Raw genomic sequence first — 8,581 nt, forward strand, 5'->3', positions numbered from 1 at the left:
CAGCAACAAGAAGACTACAACAGAAAGCGAGACAAATGAAAATAATAATGTACCGAAGGCCACCTGGCAGTTGTACTCTGCATGCCTGTTTGCGAATGCTGCCTTCAGGATGGCAAACATATTGTGTAAGGCAGCCTTCATGGGACTACTCTGACAAATTAGATCACACTGTTACTGCAGTGCATTTGAAAAGTGGCCACGTCAAAAGACATTTTGCTTCAGACAACTATTGTCGTCCGTAATATGACACATCACATTCATCTGGGTAACAAACTGCAGTTTATGCAAATCCAACACATGTACAGTCACACTTAATGGCAGGTATTATATCACGGCCGTGAAATTGTCAAAGGCAGTACATCATGTATGTGCATGTGGAACACATTAAAGGGAAGTGTCCACACACACTTGACATACCTCACAATAAAGCTTAATGGCGCAAATGTTCAAACATTAAGCCTCTTCATACACTGTTTATACCAGGCCATATAGTAAATTTGGGAGCAGTTTGCAGACATTTTTCTTTGCATTTATTTAGGTAATGTGTGCTCTCTCACAGATCAGCGTGAGAAGGGCTCGTGGGCTGGAGCTCTCTCACATCAGTGTTATGTGAAACGTGTTGCCACTCAAAGCCATTTGGTAAGACTCCACACATCATGTTGAAATGGCAACAACTATGAAAAGATGTAATCGCTCACGTTATTTGCATGTGCTTTCTTAAAGCAGTTATTTATTTATTTTTTAAGTCATTTGTATGTATGAAGTCGTTGAGACGCAGAACAGAACATTCTTTAAGAGCTGCCATAAATTGAAAGAGAGCATGCAGCACATTGATCCATGGGATCAGCGTAAGAAGGGCATGTAGGCTGGAGTTGGGTTTTTCCAGGCGAACACGAGAGCGGCAGCGGAACAGAGCGGAGATATCTGTGGGGGGAATTAGAGCACTGAAGGGGGGAGCAGCTGGTAAGGGAGGCCTGTCTACCTCTGGGAACAGGCTTGGAGAGACATTCACATGGAATCAACCTACTTACTCAGAGCCCAGTGAAAAAAAAAAAGTGCTAGCGCAGTTCTTCCACCAATGTAGATGCAGGAGAGAGAAAGACAAAGAAAAAAGAAAACAAAGAGGGAGGTGTGCTGTGGGTTTTAAATGGGAAAAAAACCTGTTGTACCTTTCAGGGCTCTTTTTTTCCAATACATTTAATTACAGTACTAGGCTGAATCTGCACATTTTAGCTGAGTAGGGAGTAATTGGAATAACACAATTTCCCTTGATAGATTTATTTAGAATATAGTTTTGGGCTGCAAACTAAGAATAGAGGTAAACAAACATAAACACACACACATATGCCTCATCACACACACACACACACACACACACACACACACACACCTCACTGCTATTTCATATCATGTAGAACAGAGAGGGAACTAGAGCATAGGGAGCCTGCTGAGAAAAGAAGGTTTGTCTACCTCTGCGATCAGACTAGTAAAGAAGGTTTGTCTACCCCTGCGATCAGACTAGATCAGACTAGTAAAGAAGGTTTGTCTACCTCTGCGATCAGACTAGTAAAGATATGAATTTTTAAATTATACAAAATGATTGAGAAACTAGATGTACCGCAGAGCGGTACAAAATATGACCGCCGCCCAGTCCAGCACATTTTTTCCACAAAAATAAATCACGCTGAAAGGCCTACAGTATATGATTCTAACTGTCTCACTAAATTGCATTATCCACACTCAATTCTCACTGATATCTGCTAGACAACAAGTACCAAAACATGATTAGTTCATAGATTTCACATGTAAAATTCATTTTATACAACCCCACCTCCATCTTGCCTGTTCATAATTCTGAGAAATTCTTGAATTGTGTGCATGTGTGCATGTACATGTTTATGTTATGTGTGTGGGTGTGTGTGTGTGTGTGTGTGTGTGCGTGCTTGTGTGTGTGCCTTCGTATGTGCCTGTGCATGCAAGCGTAAATATGTCTACTGTGTGAGTATGTGTCATACGTATGATTACTGTGAATGTATGTGTGTGTGTGTGTATCTGTTTGTGCACATGTGTGCACATGAAATGGTTTAATATGACCCCTGGAGGCAAACATACGGAAAAAAATGGTCATCCTAGTCCCTACAGTTCTCAAGATATTCACAGAGAACTGGGTCTGCCCTACCCTCCTTTCTGGGGGTCCAGTCCAGCGGGGGGGCTACAGATCAAAACGAAAAACGATGGTTCCATGCTATCCATGTGGGGTTACATGCCCACCAAGTTTCGTGTACACCGGTCTTTCAGTGTCCCGGGAATCATTGACGGAAATTTGGGCATGCGAAAAATAAAAAAAAAATAAAAATGTTTTACTAAACCTATATGACCGCCGCTTCACTGCGCGGCGGTCATAATAACAAAGATGGATAATGCTGTATGAATCATGCATTCCTCATGATTGCTTTCTCTGACTTTAGTATGGAAGCTATGCACCGTAGTTAACACTTTAAAAAGGGGTCTTCAAACTGAACATCATAAATCATATTGTGATTGTGTGATTCAAACTGAACATCATAAATCATATTGTGATTGCATGAATGAATTGCATGAAGCGCCTGGTCATCCCCAAACTAAGAATTTCACACAAATTAAATAGTGTTTAAAACAATTTTGAATCGTCTTCATGTATGCATGTGAACAGGGCTTTATTACTTGCTTGATTCACATCACCATAACCAGTATATGACCCGGAATTTAAAAGGGTACCCTCCTCCAAATACTCTGGAAAGTCTTTTGCTTGGGATTAAGGGGCAGCTATATCGTCTTCCCCAAACTGCCGCTATGGAGTCTAATCCCAACTTTTTTTCTTCTTTTTCTTTTTTTGGGATTGTGTCAGCCTGCCATGCCTGTCAATACTCCAGTATGTCATCTGCTTCCTGGCTCCCATAAAACTGGAGGCTTAAAATGGAACCTGAACCCTTTGCATTCCAATTAGCATAAGTGTAAGAAAGCGGAACAAGTAGCTTTGAAAGTCATACAGTGTGAAGAGTGTGCAAGCACCAGTGCAGTGGAAAACTAGAGAGAGAGAGAGAGAGAAAGAGAAAGAGAGAGAGAGAGAGAGAGAGAGAGAGAGAGAGAGAGAGAGAGAGAGAGAGAGAGATAGATGTTACGCTGGGTTGTATCACATTCTTTGGACTGGATAGTTTGCTTAAAATCACTGGGGTATTTCTTATATGAGCTTACGACTTCACACTGTGTGGAAAATCTCTTGGTTGCCTGGATCCTTGGGCATTTAAAATGTAATTTCTCCCATATACCCCTGATAAAAGACACACAGTACTTATAGTTAGTACAGTATGTCAACAAAGATGAGGATGCTGGACATAGGACTGCCATGCGCTCACTGTTAATATATTTATTTTAATGTATGTGAATGTGTGAGTATCTCTGTGTGTGTTTGTGTGTGTGTGTGTGTGTACACGGCGGGGGGGGGGGAGGGGGGGGGGGTATCCACGGTCATCACTTTTCACATCCACATGCAGAGCAAAAGTTCGGTGTCAGTTCAGCGGCAGTCGTCTGGAAGCACTCAAGTCATCTTACGGTGTGTGTGTGTGTGTGTGTGTGTGTGTGTGTGCTTGTGGGAAGGAAAGATGAAAGGGAGCCTGATTATCAAAAGACACCTGAGCTGCTCACTGCTACACTGGTACATGTCAGATGGGACAGAGTACAGACAAGAGCGGAAAGAGAACGCTGACTACGTGACTCAGCTTTTTCTTTTGTCACTGGCATGACAGGCACAACTGGATCAACATGTGGGTTTTATCGTATGACTGTAGTATATAGCATGTTTTATACATATGACTTCTTAATCCTCATGCATATTTCTTTCTCTCAGTCTCCATAATGCATGCGTGTGCCCTAACCTTGCTAACTTTGAGTGGCCCCTAGTGATGGGGACGAGACCGGACTCGAGTACTACATCACTAGTGGCCCCCTTTCCATGATATAAAGACGGTGGCAAACAACAAGGTTAACCAGAAAAGTGTGTGCGTGCGATGCACGTGTCCGTAATTAGAAAGAAAGAGGGAGGAGTATAGAGACAAAAGATGGTGAGATGGTGGAGAAAGAGAAATCCTCAGTGGCATCCAATACCCAGAATGCACCATGGGGCCTTCCCCCTTAAAGACTCCTCTACAGAGGTGTACAGTGGACTAATTACAGTAACAACGCCAGGTTTGCACCTGCCTTAACACTGACTAATTACAGTGACAAGGCCAGGTTTGCACCTATGGCAAGCGGATTGAGCATTTATTCAGATATCTTGATATCAGGCATAATTGTCATGTACATGCAAGCCATTTCTGTCCACTAGTTAACTAGTGAGCCATTTCTGTGTGAACTAGTTCACTAGTGACAGCCAAAATGCTCACTAGTTAACTAGTAAGGCCCACATTCTCTCTAGTTAACTAGTTCATATGTTTCATATCTTACTAGTTAACTAGTAATGCTCAGCATGTTCACTAGTTAACTAGTGGACACTGAAATGTGCACTAGTTAACTAGTTTAAAGACTTCTATATTTTACTAGTCAATTAGTAAGATACAAAAATGTTTACTAGCTGACTACTGAATGTCAAATTCCCACTTGTTAACTTCTATGTAATTTGGCCAGCCGCTTGGGCATTTATTCTGATATCTTGATATCAGGCCAACATGCAAGCCATTTTTGTCAACTAGTTAACTAGTGAGCCATGTTTGTGCACACTAGCTAACTAGTGACAGCATAAATGCCCACTAGTTAACTAGTGAACACATATTAGCTTCACTAGTTAACTAGTGAGAGTCAGAAATGTCCACTAGTTAACTAGTAAAGGCCAAAATGCATACCAGTCAGCTAGTTGAAGGCTTTTGGGTCTCACTAGTTAACTAGTGACAGCCAAAAATGTGCACATGTTTACTAGTGAAGGCAAAACTCCTCACTAGTTAACTAGTTGGAGTAGGTCAATGTCACTAGTTAACTAGTGAACCATAAATGGCTTACTAGCTAGCTAGGTGATGGCAGCAGGCTCACTAGTTAACTAGTTGATGCATCCTTTGTCCAAACTAGTTAACTAGTGAGGTCATAAATGTATACTAGTAAACTAGTTGAAGCCTAAATTCACACTAGTCAGCTAGTGGCGCAGAATTGAAATTAGGAGGCGGAGAACTCTGGAAATTGAGGCTTTCTATTGGCTCCCTATGTCCAAATAGAACATGACAACCAATCACAGCGCAGAATTTCACAAAATCCCACCCACAACATTTGCATGTGGCACACAAGTTAACATGCTGGCCAAAGGAACTTTAACTAGTAAACTAGTGGCTTCAATGTGACACTTGCATGTAAACTAGTGAAGGCAGAACTGCTCACTAGTTAACTAGTGAAGACACAAATGCCCACTATGTGAGGTCTAAAAAGTGTCACTAGTTTACTAGTGTGCACCAAAACACCCACTAGTGAACTAGTCATGGCAATTTCCATTCGACTAGTTAACTAGTGAGGTGCAAAAAGTGTCACTAGTTTACTAGTGTGCCCCAAAATGCCCACTAGTTAACTAGTGAAGGCCATTTCAGCCCCACTAGTTAACTAGTGAGATGCCAAAATGGTCACTTGTTAACATGTAAAGGCCAAAATACCCACTAGTTTACTAGTGAGGGTGTTGTGGGCCTTACTAGTTAACTAGTGGCATGCATATTTTGTTCACTAGTTAACTAGTTACACCTAAAAACACAAACAAGCTGACCGAGCGACTAGTGGAACAATTGAAGTCTCACTAGTTTGCATGTGTGGCAGTGAAGCAGCTCACTAGTTAACTAGTGCCTGAAACGGCTATTATGCAAATTCTAATGAGAGGGTGGGTAGAAGACTCCTATTGGGTATTATGTAAGAATCCCACCCAGTCTAAATGTAAATTTACTGTTCATAGCCTTGCGATCAGGTCCTGATGGGTGCCCCTAGTGGCTAAAGTGACACACTGCTCTGCAACGGTACATCAGTAAAGATAGTAAAGCAGAGCCTGCAGTATGCAGTATCTCATATTCTGTCAAAATGGTTTATAATAATAACAGGGAAACCCCATGCTTTAACAAGTGAGCTCTTAGTGATCCACACCAAAGATTCAAGGGATCGATTTTAATATTATTCTTTGTTTATTGTTGCTAGGCAACCACAGACATAAATGTATCCATTCAGTCACACTTTTCTGATTAATAACTGAAAAACAAAAGATTGTACACATTAACTGCACATGGTTTCAAAAGTAATTAAAAACTCAAAGATCAAGAAAAAAACTTCATGCACTTCTAAGGAATTGAACCCTGGTCTCCCACATGATGTCCTGCTGCTTAACCACTTGAGCTAGTCTTGCCATATCAACAATGCTATCATCAATGTTCATGTTACTGAAACGTTTTGTTGCTAGGCAACCATATACAAATGCCTCCAGTTTTATCGCGATTTTCAGACTAATAACTGAAAAACCAAAGATTGCAGACATTAACTGAACGAAGATTAGAGCAATACACCACAACTTTGTCACTAGACATATTATCAAAACATATTTTTATGCTCAAACGATCTTAGTTTATAAAAGTTTGCTCTTACACACACAAAGACACAAACACAAACACAAACACACACACACACACATACACACACAGCCACTTGTTAACTAGAAACAAAAACAGCCTGGACGAAGTCAGCCATGTTTTCTAGGTTTCTGAGTCCTAAATGGACCAATCAAAATCCTTGTTCCGCCTTCTTCATTTGCATGCAAGTGCGACATTGCGCACTAGTTAACTACTGGCCAATGTTACGTCCAACTAGTTAACTAGTGGCCAACGTTACGTCCCACTAGTTAACTAGTTGCACAAAATGCCAGCCGTTTGTGTATTTATTCAAATTCCACTAGTTTACTAGTGTGAGGGGCATTTTTCTCCTGCTAGTTCATTATGGACAGTGTTTTGTCCTCACTAGCTAACATGTAAGGCTCTAAATGCCCTCTATAAGCTAGTGAAAGGCATTAATAATGCAGATATGCTCACTAGTTAACTAGTGAGCATGTCCTGTTCCATTACTAGTAAACTAGTAAGGCCAAACATGTCAACTAGTTAACTAGTGAAGGCCGATGTGTCACTAGTTAACTAGTAACAGTACCTTTTGCATTACTAGTGAACTAGATAGCTCCAAAAACAGCCACTAGTGTGTGTCTTGTGCGCACTAGTTACTAGTTAACTAGTTAACAAAAATGGCTTACATGTACATGACAATTATGCCTGATATCAAGATATCAGAATAAATGCTCAATCGGCTTGCCATATGCACCTGCCTTAACACTGACTAATTACAGTAACAAGGCCAGGTTTGCACCTGCCTTAACACAGACTGCAAACAGCCTGATAGGGCACAGGGAGTCGGGACAATGTTCAACGTCAGCAAGGCGTGGGCCTCTGACAAGGCCCTTTTGGACTTCAGAGGGTGGACTTTACGGCTACATCTGTGTGTGTGTGTGTGTGTGTTTTCTGTGTGCATGTGTGCATGTATGCGTGTGTGCATGTGTGTGTGTGTTTTCTGTGTGCATGTGTGCGTGTGTGTGTGTGTAACTTTGATTGCAGTTTGATACACTCTTGAGTACTGTTATTGTTCCTACGCCTCAAGCTCTACTAATGACTTTCAAACTAATTGGGAGGAATGAACAGCACCCAGGTGCGACACAGGCAAGCATATTTGTTTGTTAATACTTTGCTTGAAAACTTCATCATGAGCCTGGCAAAACCATGTCATCTAAATGTCATGGTAGAACACCGTCAAAGGCTTTATGAAAGACGTCTAATGATATTACACTGTCATTCATTCATATCATTACTGAAAAGGTGAATTTCATGGCAAGACAGCTTAGCATGTGACAAACCAATCACATATTTATGACTTGTACAGGACTGGAGAAAGCATGGTTGTTCTCTGCATTTTCTTTCCCTTATAAAAGTGTGTCAGTTTGTCATGGCCAGTGAATGGAGTCTGAATTAGCCACCTGATTGGCCAGAGGTTTGAAAAGCTGTTATGACACTTTTCAAGCTGTAAGTAATACTAATGGACCTCCATGTTCAGTGGTTTAAATGAACTGTGGCTTCGTGGATGTGTCTCTGCTCATGTCTTGCATAGTTATGACTGACTTTGTTTGAAACAAAAACTTTGATTAGAAAATAAAAACTCATTTAAATGTATTCTCTGAAGACAGTGATGGAGGAGTCTAGCACAAAGATCAACAGGACTCTTCCTCCTTAAAACATGTCAGTAAAGTTCTCCTCTAAACATGTCAGTAAAACATGACAGTAAAGTTCTAGTTTTCCTACGATTATAATGCCACACACACCAACATAGCTACAGCATCCCCATCCACTCATTATATTTCCACTTTGTATCTTCCAACAGATTTGTTGTATGTACTATATGGCCCATACATCCAGTCAATGCCAGCTAGACCCCTGCTAGGCAATTCAGGACCCTGGACAGTTACTTTACCAAACATGATTTCCCTGCTTGTATAATACTG

The sequence above is a fragment of the Alosa pseudoharengus genome, unplaced genomic scaffold (genome assembly GCF_046254945.1).
Source record: "Alosa pseudoharengus isolate Yale_2024_CS ecotype anadromous, Long Island Sound unplaced genomic scaffold, YU_APseudo_1.1 YU_APseudo_1.1_scf_16, whole genome shotgun sequence".
In the NCBI taxonomy this organism is placed as follows: Eukaryota; Metazoa; Chordata; class Actinopteri; order Clupeiformes; family Clupeidae; genus Alosa; species Alosa pseudoharengus.